General features: G+C 46.0%; 1 protein-coding gene across 7 annotated transcripts in view; it reads left to right on the plus strand.

Annotated features, from left to right (window-relative positions):
* MPRIP (myosin phosphatase Rho interacting protein) overlaps positions 1-14,393 on the plus strand; it is a 155,985-nt gene that overhangs the window by 29,572 nt on the left and 112,020 nt on the right. The window lies entirely within an intron of this gene.

The raw sequence follows: 14,393 nt of genomic DNA on the forward strand, positions 1-14,393 counted from the left end.
GGTTCTTTTTTAGCTTTGTTTTCTTTAAGTAGTGGGTGCAGCCGGCCACATGTGGTGTTGGTGTTGTGTTTCCTGCTCTCCTTTAGGGATTTGGTGTTTATTCTGCCGTTCTGGGAGTGTCTGGGCAGCATGCTCTACTCTGCCTCGTAAGCCTGGGCTTAATTTAAATGGTTGAGTCACGCAGTGGTCACTGGGTCTTCTGCTACACCAGGTGGCTGCTTACAATTTACGCCTCCGCAAGTGGTTGTGTTTGGGGTCACAACCCCCACCAGCCCCAGCCAGTTGCTTATAACGTTATACAGTGGTACCTTGGTTCTCAAACGCCTTGGTACTCAAAACAACTTGGAACTCAAACCCTGCAAACCTGGAAGTAAGCATTCCAGTTTGCAAACTTTTTTTGGAAGCTGAACGTGCTCCGTTTTGAGTGCCACACTTCCGTTTTGAGCATTACGCTGAGGTCTGTCTGTTTCTGCTATTTATTTTGCGTTTTTGTTTTTGCGGCTCTTTTTCTTTTGCTTTTGTGACTGTGTGGAACCCAGTTCAGCTACTGATTGATTGTGTGACTGCAGTACATTGTTTATTGCTTTCATTTTATGGATCAATGGTCTCGTTAGATAGTAAAATTCATGTTGAATGGCTGTTTTAGGGGTTGTTTTTAAAAGTCTGGAACGGATTAATCCATTTTGCATTACTTTCTATGGGAAAGTGCACCTTGGTTTTAGAATGCTTTAGTTTTGGAACAGACTTCTGGAACGGATTAAGTTTGAGAACCAAGGTACCGCTGTATAGCAAAGCATAGATAACTCAGTGGGTTGGAGCGTGGTGCTGAAAAAGTCGGGGTTGCAGGTTTTTTTTTTTTTTAAATAATATTTATTGCTTTTAAACCTTACAAAAAGAAGAAAAGAAAAGAAAAAAAAAGAAAGAGAAAAGCAGAAGAGAAAACAATACAGTACAATATATAAACAATACACAACACAACATTAACATTAACACTTTAAACAAAACAAAAGCAAAAACAGTTCAAAAAACACACATCATACCATCTCAATATCCTCTCTTTCATTCCCTTGTTTCATCGACCTCCTCTCACCTTCCTTTTTGTATTCCATTTCTATTAATTGTTTCAGCAAATCCTTTCCATCTTTCTCTATTTTCTGTCAGGTAATTATCTTAACATATTTTAACCTTATTTTCCATTAATACTATAATACTTATTTATGCTTAATTCCTTAAAACATTTCTACTAAAGCCGTATAATTCCCTTCCAACATTTTTCTAACACTCATTAATTTTACAGTATTTCCATATATAAATTTTAAACTTTTTCCAATATTCTTCCACCGTCTCTTCTCCCTGGTCTCGGGTTCTGCCAGTCATTTCCGTCAATTCCATATAGCCCATCAACCTCGTGATCTTCTGTCGGAGGCTCTTAACTCTTTTCCAGGTCCCTTCTGCAAGTCTTCTTCATATTTCAGGGTTGCAGGTTTGATCCTGGTATGAGACAGCTGAATTTTCCTGCCTTGCAAGGGGCAGGACTGGATGATTCTCAGGGTTCCTTCCAACTATGATTCTGTGATCATATTTGCTCATCTGCATGCCCATGAAACGTGACGGCATCACATCACATGCCAATGGGAGTTGCAGCCCCAAACAGCTGAGCCGCCGTTTATTTTAAGCACTAGGAGGCCGCCAAGGCTTCCCCCAAAGCATTCTGGGAGCTGTAGTTTGTTAAGGTTACAGGGAAGCAGGGAGAGGGCCTTGTCGGTGGTGGCACCCATCCTTTGGAACTCCCTCCCCTAAGATGTCAAGGAGATAAGTAACTGTACAACCTTTAGAAGACCTCTGAAGGCAGGTCTGTAAAGGGAAGTTATGAATGCTTTTATTATGTTTCTGTATCTGCTAGAAGCCACCCTGAGTGGCTGTGGCAACCCAGTCAGATGGGTGGGCTACAAATAATAAAATAGGGCTACCATACATCCAGATTTTCCCGGACATTACCGGGATTTCAAAGGTGGAATTGATGTCTGGGGTAAATTCTAGTCAATTGAAAAATTGTGGGGGGTTTTGTCATTTTTGGGGGGGGAGGGAAGCTCAATAACTCAGGGGTTTGTATGTAAAAAAAAGCTTAGCTATTTGGGGGTCTTCCTAAAAAAAATGCTCAACAACTTTCAGGGTGTCCTGGCTTTTACTATCTGAAGTATGGCAATCTTAAATAAAATAATAATAATAATGATAATAATAATAATAATAATAATAATTGTTGTTGTTGTTGTCATTGGTGCTGAGAGTTTATAGGAGGCCTCTATTCACCTCCCAGAACAGCAACTCCCAGAGTTTCTTGTGAAAAGGGATTGATTGCTAAGCCACAGCTGCCAACATGCTACGTGCAAATGCACAACTTGTGGACATTACTGGGATCACACAGTTCCACCATTAAAAGAAAAAAAACCCCACCTGTTCATTTTGTTTGTTCGCTGGCAATCTGGAATCAGCCATTCTCTCTCTCCTGCCCCACTGAGAAGTAATAACATTAGTTTGGGGCCGGGGAACCACGTGCATTTTAGCCTCCCATTTTTTAAAAAATGGCATATTATTATTATGCTTTTATTTTACTATTCCTGGAACAGCTTGCTTGGCAGGCAGAAGTTCAACAGCACAGGAACATGGGTGGGGGAACTCCCTGTTATTTGACTTTCCAAGGAAAGCGACACCTGTTGGATTTCAGCCTGCTTAACAGACCAGGAGCCTTGCCAGGAAAGACAGGAGAATCTTGTTCTATGTTTGCAACGTAAACTTAATATCAGGTTCAGGGTGGGGTGGGGTTGTTGCTTTTGTTTCTTCCTATCCTATGTATTTTTGTGTTTCTGCATTGTAAACTGCCCTGTTATCTGTGGATGAAGGGCAGTATAGAAATACAGTGGTACCTCTGGATGTGAACGCGATCCGTTCCGGAGCCCCGTTCGCATCCTGAAGCGAACATAAGACACGACTGTGCGTGTCGCATTTCGCCGCTTCCGCGCATGCGTGTGACATCATTTTGAGTGTCTGCGCATGCGTGAGCGGCAAAACCCAGAAGTAACACGTTCTGTTACTTCCGGGTCGCCGTGGATCGCAACCCGAAAATATTTAAGCTGAAGCGTATTCATCCTGAGGTATGGCTGTAATCATAGTAATAGTAATAATAAAAATAATAATGGACCATGTGAGCAGCACCTAAAGCAAAGGATGATAAGGCTATACAGTGGTACCTCAGGTTACAGACGCTTCAGGTTACATACGCTTCAGGTTACAGACTCCGCTAACCCAGAAATAGTGCTTCAGGTTAAGAACTTTGCTTCAGGATAAGAACAGAAATCGTGCTTCAGCAGCGCGGCGGCAGCAGGAGGCCCCATTAGCTAAAGTGGTTAATAACAGTTTCAGGTTAAGAACAGACCTCCGGAACGAATTAAGTACTTAACCTGAGGTACCACTGTATCTGAAGAAGCACCTCCGTGTTTCTTGGATATGTTGTTTCTATAAATATAAAATAATTTAAAAGGGTTTCTAATAACTCAAGAAGAGAATGCACCAGGTTGGCATGTGCTGAGATTTGGTCCCCTTTTCCACGGATGCCCTATATTGGAAGTTTTATTGCCGTGTGGGATTGGGGACCACAAAGCTGTCAATTTGGATTACTTCCCTCAGCCGTTCCACCTGTGCTGTGCGGAAAATAACCTTGGCCGGCCCTGCAGGGCTGCTTGGAAGGATTGCTGAGCCGATGCCTGTGGAGTGAATATGCTAAACATTCTGAGCAATAATGATGCCATTGTTTTGTCTTAAAAAAATAACCACATCTGCTCTGCTGGGGTTGGGAGGACTCTGACCTAGGCAGGCAGAGACGCTTTGTTCTTTTGTCAGGCAATCTGTTGAGCCACAGGTAATTCTTGTTATTACCTTGCGGTAAGTCAGGCTAGTAACTTTTGGAGACTTATTTGCAAGGCTGCGGTAACGAAGGGATGCCACACCCTTTTGGCTGCTTTGGAGCAAGCGCAGGGATGTGCTGGGAGACAAGACCTTCCCTCCGTTTCCCTCACAAGTTCTCAGGTCTGTTTGTTTGTTTCCCTGCCTTTAAGGAGCCGCATTTTGGCTCCGTATGAAAAAGAACTCTCAGATCTGCAAATTGGGGCTCTGGAACTTCATCCAGATCCTTTTAATCATCCGGGTTTGAGCGCCGTACATTTCTCTCCCCTGTCTCCAGGCAACCTGGCTGCTTTCACTAGGATAATATTTCCTGAAATGACAATGGGGAGACAGCTGAGGATGGGGTCTGGGAGGAAGAAGGAGCGGGGCAGAAATCCCTTGGAAGGCCCAGGAGCCAAGAAAGCATGAAATCAGCAGGACAGGGGAAAAACAGGATCATTTCCATTTTGTTTGTTATCTTTCTGTGCCTCTTTTCACTAACTCAAGTCACAAAGCGGCTTGTATGCGGTAAATAACAACATAGCAGAACATCACAATTACGACATAAATTCTGTAAAATAGTTAACAAATCATCGGTAAAACAGTTACAAAGCAGCCACCTTCTGTTGATTGATGAAGCAACTTAAAAAATAGACTAAACAGCACAGAAAAGTCATATTATGACCCCACAAAAGGGTTGGTGGCGTCAGAGAATCTAATTTGGGACGGTCCAACTTTTCATACCAAGTGGGCCGCAAGAGAAATTTGAACCCAGAACCCAGGGGGCACACACTGAATTAACTTTCCACATTGTCATTTAAAATATTTGCAATTTACATTTAATATTTTTAATATACACAGTTAATGCAAATAATAGATTTAATGTATTCACACAAATAATAGATTTAATATATTCAATTATGAAACAAATTAAATAAACAGATACATGCGCTTTTGTTAACAACACACGACACCGAAAAAATACATTTTAAAGACTTTATGGTGTTTTTTTATTGAATGTAGCCGAGGGCCGACTGTGGGTTGGACCAGCCTGATGGAACTGATAATGTACTTTCTGTTTTCAAAGACAAAGGGCAGATCTACACTCTACATTTAAAGCACACCCAATGAACATTGAAAGCACATGGTCCTTGTGACCCCTACCATCTCTACAGTTCTGTGTCTTCTTCCAGAGAACCCTGGGAACTGTAGTTTTCTCCCACAGAGCTGCAGTTGCCAGCCCCCTTAACAATCTGCAGTTCCCGGAGTGGGGGGGGAGTCACCCGCTTTAAATGTGCATTGGATGACCTTTAAATGTAATATAATAAAAATAGGAATAATAGTAATAATTTATTATTTAGACCCTGCCCATCTGGCTGGGCTTCCAACAAAATACAGTGGTACCTCTGGTTGCGAACAGGATCCGTTCTGGATCCCCGTTCGCAACAAGAGCAGAACGCAACCTGCGTCTGTGCGCGCGCAGGTCACGATTCACCACTTCTGTACATGCGCGTGACATCATTTTGAGCGTCTGCGCATGCGCAAGCATCAAAACCCGGAAGTACCGGAAAGGGTTACCGTCGGATGCAGCCTGAAAAGATTTAACCTGAAGCAAACGTAACAAGAGGTATGACTGTATTAAAATACAGTAATGCATCAAACATTAAAAGCTTCCCTAAACAGGGCTGCCTTCAGATGTCTTCTAAAAGTCTGGTCGTCGTTTTTGTCTTTGGCATGTGGTGGGAGGGCGTTCCACAGGGCGGGTGCCACCACCAAGAAGGCCCTCTGCCTGGTTCCCTGTAACTTGGCTTCTTGCAGTGAGGGAACCGCCGGAAGGCCCTCAGCGCTGGACCTCAGTGTCCGGGCAGAAGGTGTGAATCTGCCCCACACGATGGGGGTTCAACCACGGAGTGAAGATGGCGCCTAAGGGGCCACGCCCACCGCCCCACCACTCCGCCTGGTTCAAGTTCTTACTGCTTATCCTTGTTTGCTGTCAACTCCTGCTTCGCATATGGAAAAAAGCTCCACTTTCGGAGCGGAATTGACTAGGAAAAGAACAGGGGGGAGGTGAATTTACTGGCACAAAGTTCTTGGTGGCCCAGGGGAGTAGGCTTGCCTCACCTTTGCAGTTCTGGAAAACAGCTTTGCGCGTAAGACGAAGGGCAGGGGAGGTCGAGCTGCAAACTTCCCCCCTACTTCCTGAGGTTGGACAGAATTCAAAGGAGGACAACCAGTGACTAGAATCAGGGCAGTGCAAATCAATTCCTGTGTCATTTTTTAAAATTATTATTAGTATTTCTGGGATTGTTGACTTTATTTATTTAGTGCATTTATATCATGGGACGTGGGTGGTGCTGTGGGTTAAACCACAGAGCCTAGGACTTACCAATCGGAAGGTCGGCGGTTCGAATCCCCACAACTGGGTGAGCTCCCGTTGCTCGGTCCCTGCTCCTGCCAACCTAGCAGTTTGAAAGCACGAAGTGCAAGTAGATAAATAGGTACCTCTCCGGCGGGAAGGTAAACGGCGTTTCCGTGCGCTGCTCTGGTTTGCCAGAAGCGGCTCAGTCCTGCTGGCCACATGACCCGGAAGCTGTACGCCGGCTCCCTCGGCCAATAAAGCGAGATGAGCGCCGCAACCCCAGAGTCGTCTGCGACTGGATCTAACGGTCAGGGGTCCCTTTACCTTTATCCTGCTTTTCTTCCAAGTTGAGATCTGTGGTGGCTTAACAACATTTAAAAGCATTGTTTAAAAATGCAAAGTCATAAAAAAGCAAACTGGCGAAAAGCAATAGTTAGAATACATTGAGACGGATTAAGAACTGGCATTAAGCAACACAGCTGCTCCTGCTCCTTAGATTCCAACAGCCTGAATAGGAAAGCAAAGAGGGAGCCCGTCTGACCTCACCTGGGAGGGAATCTCTCCTTCTGGGGGCAGCCACAGAAAAGGCCCACACCTACCTGCCCCCCTGTTCCCCAGAAACAGTATTTCTGTCTTTCCGGGAGTCAATCTCAATCCATTTGCTGCCATCCATGTCCCCAACCACAAAAAAAATCAATTTTTATTTTTTTAAAAAAAGACCTTTTGTGTTTAGGAAAATGTGCTGGAAAGTTTGTGATGAATGAAAGATGAACTGTTAGGCATACGCACCGCAAACAAATAGGGGTGAAAGCTATTTTCTTCCCCCCACCGCAAAGAAGTCGAAAGAGATGCTTAATAAATGCAGGATGCGGTCTGACTTCCCTGTAAGTTTTGTGGAATCAGATCGGGATGGTTTGCTCAATAAACAGGCCGCCTGGAAGAGCCCATCTTGGCTCAGTGCAGAGATTAGTCGATCTTAAGGCACGTGGAATAGCTTATCTGCGGGGCTGGGGTTGTGTATGTCAGGAGAAAGGTGCTTCTGAATGTGGTTCATTAGAAATTGGAGAGAGGGGTGGAATTAACTGGGAGGGAGGGGTGTTGACTGGGCGTTATCTCTACAGAAAGCATCTTTGGCTCGATGCAGAGGCAATTGGGTTTGCAGAACTGACAGTCCTGAACCAGCCCCCCCAAATCCGATTCCACACCTGCTCTGAAGAACAGAGAGACCTTCATTCCCCGCCTGGGGGGCCTAAATTTACTCATGCATGCTCCAAAAAAATGACATCACTCTGAACGTCGGCGCGGATGGTTCTGGAAAGAGATGGATGAGCCGCGGAGCCAAGCCCTGGGACGGGCTGATCTCTCCTCTCCTCCAACATTCCTGGGAGAGGAAGGGAGTTATGGCAGGGGCCAGATAATTCTTCGTGAGTTTATAAAGGGGGGGGGAGAGGTTAAAAAAAAATCACTGTAGAACTTAACACCCCCCTCCCCAGTTTACCCAATTCTGCACCGTTTCCACAAGATGTCGTGATGGACACCAACTTCAAAAGGGGGTTGGGGGGGGAATTCATGGAAAACAAAGCTTTAAATGGCCATTAGTTATGGCGGCTTTGATGCTACTCCTCTGACGGAGGCAGTATACCTTGGAATTCAGCTGCTGTGGATCACAGGTGGGGGGGGGAGCTGCTCTTGAACTCGGGACATGCTTGCAGGGGCATTTGGTTGGCCACGGTGATTACAGGATGCTGGGATTGGTGGGCTTTGGGCCTCATCCAGTAGGGCTCTTAGGTTCTTAGCGAAAACCGTTGCCTGAAAATGGTTCCCCACCCCTGCTGCAACAGGGCAGGAATCTTCTTGCTCTTGTTTTCTACCCATATGCAGAACCATGATGGCTAGCTGAGGAGTCTGGTAATTTTTCTTTAATTGGGCGATCGCTGTAATATGCATTACATTCGCTCACTCGTGCCCTTCCTGCGTACTGTTTCTCGTAGGTAGGAAAGGACACGTCTACGTTTATCCTCAGGCATGAATTCCTTGGCTGGTGGATAACTAGGTCGGAAGGTTCATCTGCGCTGCTAGTTAGCCATGATGTTTGCATTCTGTAGCTGTGTTGGGTTATCTCCACAAACAGAGGAAAGAGGCTTAAGAGGAAAAGAAGAAGAAGAAGAAGAAAACTTCCCTTGCCCTCTCCCCCAGGAAATGAGACCTTCGGCCTCGTTGGCAGAGGTGGGGGGGGGGAATTGTTTTGTTTTTCCTTGTGAACAAAATCTTGCCCTTCTGCCCCTGGGAGGCATTTATTCCCAGAGGAAGTAGGCTACAGTCAAAGCTCCAGCTTTGCTGTAAAAACAGGGAGGAGATGATTGTGGTAATTGGATCCCAAATGTAGTTAGTCTGGGCTAGGAAGAAATTAGCCCATTACCCATCCATGGTGCAGTTCAGGGCAAAGGCAAACAGTAGACAACACAGAAACCTGGGTGGTGGCTACTTGGTCTCTGGTTCTGGCTAGTCATTTTTTTCCTGTTTTATGAAGTAGGGTGGAGCGATGGAGCCCTGCCTTGGCAGATGTGTCTTGAGGCTGCGGATTGGGGTCACGTGCCAGCCGTTGGGGGGCCTGTAGGCAAAAGTGGGGAGCAGATCAACAGTTGTTCACCCAAGTTTATAAGAGGCATAGTTTTTGCTTGCCGGCTTAAGAAGAAGAGGATGGTCTGGGAAAAGCTCCGAGGGCCAGATGGAGAGATCTGGAGGGGCCGTATTTGGGTCCCTTTGCGTGAGGTTGTCTTCTTGAACACAAGAGGATTGTTGAGTCCCCCGATGGAGAAGGGATTGTTCCCGACTCAGACTGCAGCTGCTCGAGAAAGCAAAGTTGGTTTCAGTGCTGCAGGGCGGAAGATTTTCAGGAAATTAATCCAGCGCAAAAAAAAAATATTCCGCGCAGGAAACTTTCTGTTTCATAAGCTCGTTAGCAAACAATGAATGGGTGCCAGCTGCAAGCACAAGGTTCAGGTGAGCTTGGCAATTCTGAAGCTTTTCGCTTTGTTTGCTAAATACGAGCAAAATAAAGGCGCTAGGTTAGGTGACTTTTCAGGGCGGCCTCTGCCAGCCTAGGCCCTTCCCGAAGTTTGGGCCTTACAGATCCCATCAGCCCTGAAAATTTTCCAGTGCAGATGAGCCTATTTTGCATTGGGTAAATTTAATGGGAATTTCCCCCGGGAAAACTTTCCCAATTAAAAAATTTCCAGAAAACCCACAGCACGATTGGCTGATTTGTGTCAAGTGCTTCCCTGTTCGGTTTTGGCAACTTGCCCTCAACACCTCCTTTCTCTCTCCTTGTGCGTTCTGGGCGCACGGTGGAAATGCTCAGGCATCAAACTGTGTGCACAAGCTCATCACATTGGGCAGCCTCTGCACAGCTGCAGTTTTGAGAGACTTTGGTGCCACTGGGTTCATGTGCCTGTGAAGGCTTGGTCTTTTACAAGGCAGGTAGCTTCCTCCTCTCTTCACCACCCCCTGAAAGACATGAATGCAAAAGTGCTATTTGCAGTGGGTTTAGGGCTACATGCACAAATTGGAATGAGCCTGACTAAAGAAGCCTTTGGCTCGGGTGCTGTCGTGGCATGAGCCAGGAAAAAGGCTGCAAAAGTCCAGGCTTGGTGTTGGGTCCAAACCAGAGAGGATAGTTTAAGACAAACTCTGCTCAGATTCTTCTTCTTTTTTAATACTTAAAGCACTATTTATTTCTATCGTGCATTATAACTCAGGAAACTTTAAGCAAGCAAGGAAAGTACAGTCATACCTCGGGTTGAATGTGCTTCAGGTTGAGCGCTTTGGGGTTGCGCTCCGCGGCAACCCGGAAGTAACGGAGCTCGTTACTTCTGGGTTTTGCTGCTTGCGCATGCGCAGATGCTCGAAATGATATCACGCGCATGCGCGGAAGTGGCAAAACGCAACCCATAGACGCGCCGTCGTGTCTTACGTTCCATTCAGGATGCGAACGGGGCTCTGGAACGGATCCCGTTCACATCCCGAGGTACCACTGTATACCTAAATCAACCAATGCAAAGTAATTTCTAATCACTTAATGATTTCAAATGCCTTTCATGCTTGGATATTAGTGTTTGTTGTAAAGAAAAGTTCTCATATATCTGTTCGTTGAGTGTACATGGTTAGGATTGCTCTGTACATCCCTCTTTAATTTTTAATTTTATTATGACAAAGTAATAATCATAAATAAATAAGAATAAAAATGTGCACCCCATCACCAAACCAAGCCATTGTAACTATTCAACCTCCCAAAATTTCAGCGCCTCTTGTGATGGTTTGACTCCTTTCCTTTTTAACAGTACAAATTCTACAAACACCCTCAAAACCATTTCTCCTGCATATACCCCATCTTACCTTAACGGCACATGTTTCAGATTCTAACTAAGCCAGCTTTGAACCACGGGGAAGAAAGCCGGCTGGTTTAACTGACCAGGGTTTGCCGTTAAGCAACAGTCTCAAGTCAGTATTACCTGGAAAGGAAGCCAAAAGATGTGCAAGACCTGCTCCCAGCTGCACGGGGAGGGTGAGCTTGCTGTAAGTATGAGGCTTTCCTTGGAGTTGTGCAAAGGGTGAGAAACCAGGCATGGGGAAAACATCAGGCCTAGAGGGGCTGTGTTGTCGTTCCGGGGGCATTCTGCCCTATGGGATTTGAACTCAGATCTTTGTTAGCTGACTTCACGCCTCTTGGGCCTCGGTCACCATATGGGGTTTGTTTGTTTGTTTTCTTAAAGTTAAAGGGACCCCTGACCATTAGGTCCAGTCGTGGCCAACTCTGGGGTTGCGGCGCTCATCTCGCTTTATTGGCCAAGGGAGCCGGCGTACAGCTTCCGGGTCATGTGGCCAGCATGACTAAGCCGCTTCTGGCAAAACCAGAGCAGCGCACGGAAATGCTGTTTACCTTCCCGCTGGTGTGGTACCTATTTATCTACTTGGACTTTGTGCTTTCGAACTGCTAGATGGGCAGGAGCAGGGACGGAGCAACGGGAGCTGACCCTGTCGCGGGGATTCGAACCGCCGACCTTCTGATTGGCAAGCCCTAGGCTCTGTGGTTTAGACCACAGCGCCACCCGTGTCCCCGACCATATGGGGGTTTTGTGTGTGTCACGTAAAATCAACTTGCGTTGTCGTGTGTGAGATGTTGAGTTGCAAATAACTGGCAAAACGCGGGTGCAAGCACAGATTGTGAACTCCTGCACTCTAGAGATGCCCATCTCCTGGGCTCTTCCAGAATTGCATGCAATTGGCTCCCAGTACGTTTCCGAGCACAATTCAAAGTGTTGGTGCTGACCTTTAAAGCCCTAAATGGCCTCGGTCCAGTATACCTGAAGGAGCATCTCCACCCCCATCGTTCTGCCCGGACGCTGAGGTCCAGCTCCAAGGGCCTTCTGGTGGTTCCCTCACTGCGAGAAGCAAAGCTACAGGGAACCAGGCAGAGGGGCTTCTCGGTAGTGGCACCTGCCCTGTGGAACGCCCTCCCACCAGATATCAAAGAGAAAAACAACTACCAAACTTTTAGAAGACATCTGAAGGCAGCCGTTTTTAGGGAAGCTTTTAATGTTTGATGTATTACTGTATTTTAATATTTGGTTGGAAGCCGCCCAGAGTGGCTGGGGAAGCCCAGCCAGATGGGCAGGGTATACATAATAAATTATTATTATTATTATTATTATTATTATTATTATTATCATCATCTGGAGACAATAAGTGTTGCCTGCTAAGCATGAATTTCACGTGCGCCAAACGCTTAGGGAAGTGAGCAACTGCTGTAAAAACCCCATCCAGTTTGGTATTGATTTGGGACTTAAAAGGACCTTCGTGAGGGTTCTCGGCCTCCTTATAGCTTCTCTCCCCCTGCTTCCGTCTTCTTCCGTTAAATGAGACGCATTGATCTGAACGTGTTGTCTGGGGATGTCTTGAGCGCCGCTGACCTCCCGTGGCCGCCATCCTGCTGCCGAGGTCACATCTGCCACGGAGCTGGAGGCCAGCTGCTCAAGAAAGCGTTGGCCTCTGCCTGGACTGCGCAGGGTGTGGCCCAACCCACTCCTTTTCACAGCCACTGGATGTTCCCATCGTGCCAATTCCTGCTCCTGGCCCAGCTGCCCCTTCCCATTCCCCTTCCCCTTTCTTTCTTTTCATTTGCAGACCCCTGAAGGGTGCAAAGCCGCCTGGAAAAGGCCTTCTGGTAGAGCAGAGGCTTGAGTGGGCGCCGCAGCTCTTGGGAGTTGTAGTTTGAGACATCTGGAAGGGGGCATCAGGTGGGGGGGAAGGCTGGGCTGCAAAGCCGTCTTGCAGTTCCCCATCGATCTTACGAGAATCAGAGGCAGGAGCAGAGGGCGCACCCGGTGGCACTTCAGGATTTGAACTCGGGTCTCTCATGACTGATGCGCCGGGCCTCGGTTGGTCACCATGTGGGCTGTTTTGTCTATTTTTGGAAGCAGGGGGTGTTGATTTCATATAAAGTAAACCCTAATGTTTTCCCATTGCTGGGTCACATCCACACCATCTATATCTTTAAAGTGAATGGCTTCGCCACAAAGAATCCTGGGAACTGTAGTTTGTTACCGGTGCTGGGAATTGTAGTTTTCTGAGGGGTAAACTAGTTTCTTTTTAAAATAAATAAATAACCTTTTCACAATGCAGTAAGATAAAATAAACTAATCTAAATAAAAAAGGAAAGAAAAATAAAATAAAATACAGATTCAGAGGGGTAAACTACACTTTCCAGAATTCTTTGGTGGAAGCAATGGGCTTTAAATGTAGGTGCAGCTGTGACCTTGATTGTAAACGGAATCTGAAATATTTTCCTTTAAGCTTGAATTTGTTTTATTCTGGATTGTTTTAGTTGAAATTTTAATGTGTTGTAAACCGCTTTGAGATTTTTTATTAAGTACAGAAACTAAATTAATAATTTCATTGTAAAATAATGTCACCTAGACATTCTGTTGTGTTGACTGTGACCTAGGTTTAAAGTGCCATTTGGCGATTAGCTTATATATCTGAGTTTCTAACACTGGGACTCAGGCTCCTATTGTGGGGGGGTGAGTATTCTTTTGTTTTCCTTTGTTTTCCTTTATTATGTATTATCTGTTTTCCTTTTGTATTTTTATGTTGCGAACCACCCTGTGATCTTTGGATGAAGGGTGGCATGCAAGTTTAATAAATACATAGAAAACAAATGAAGCGCAATAGAATTGTCAAGAATTGTCACTAGAAAATTTTCTGATGCCCTGCAGAGTGATGTAATTTAGCATGTTTGTTTCCCCTGCTTTTAGTAAGCAAAGCTAAAAACCTAGACCAGGCATAGGCAAACTCGGCCCTCCAGATGTTTTGAGACTACAATTCCCATCACCCCTGACCACTGGCCCTGTTTGCTAGGGATCATGGGAGTTGTAGTCCCAAAACATCTGGAGGGCCGAGTTTCCCCAAGCCTGACCTAGACGTTGCCAAACTGGTCTAATATTGTATATTCCACTGTTGCTAATGGACTTGCCACATAGTTTTCCTTTTCCTTTTCTTTGTGTGTGGGAAAACAACGAGCTGGAAATCTTTTCCTGAAAATTTTTTTTCTTCTCTTTGCCAAACTCAGCGGCACGAACAGCAGTGTTTGCCTTACGTAGCTGCACATCCCTTTTGCAGCTTGCATCTTAATATATAAAGGTAAAGGGACCCCTGACCATTAGGTCCAGTCGTGACTGACTCTGGGGTTGCGGCGCTCATCTCGTTTACAGGCCGAGGGAGCTGGCGTACAGCTTCCGGGTCATGTGGCCAGCATGACTAAGCCGCTTCTGGCGAACCAGAGCAGCGCACAGAAACACCATTTACCTTCCCGCCGGAGTGGTACCTATTTATCTACTTGCACTTTGACGTGCTTTGGAACTGCTAGGTTGGCAGGAGCAGGGACCGGGCAACAGGAGCTCACCCCGTCAAGGGGATTCGAACCGCCGACTTCTGATTGGCAAGTCCTAGGCTCTGTGGTTTAACCCACAGCGCCTCCCATCTAAATAGATACCTAGTGGAAATTTTGCGCTTCTGGCTGGAGCCTCAGGTGAGCGAA

Source organism: Podarcis pityusensis, assembly GCF_964106645.2.
Source record: "Podarcis pityusensis genome assembly, chromosome: 14".
NCBI classification, from domain to species: Eukaryota; Metazoa; Chordata; class Lepidosauria; order Squamata; family Lacertidae; genus Podarcis; species Podarcis pityusensis.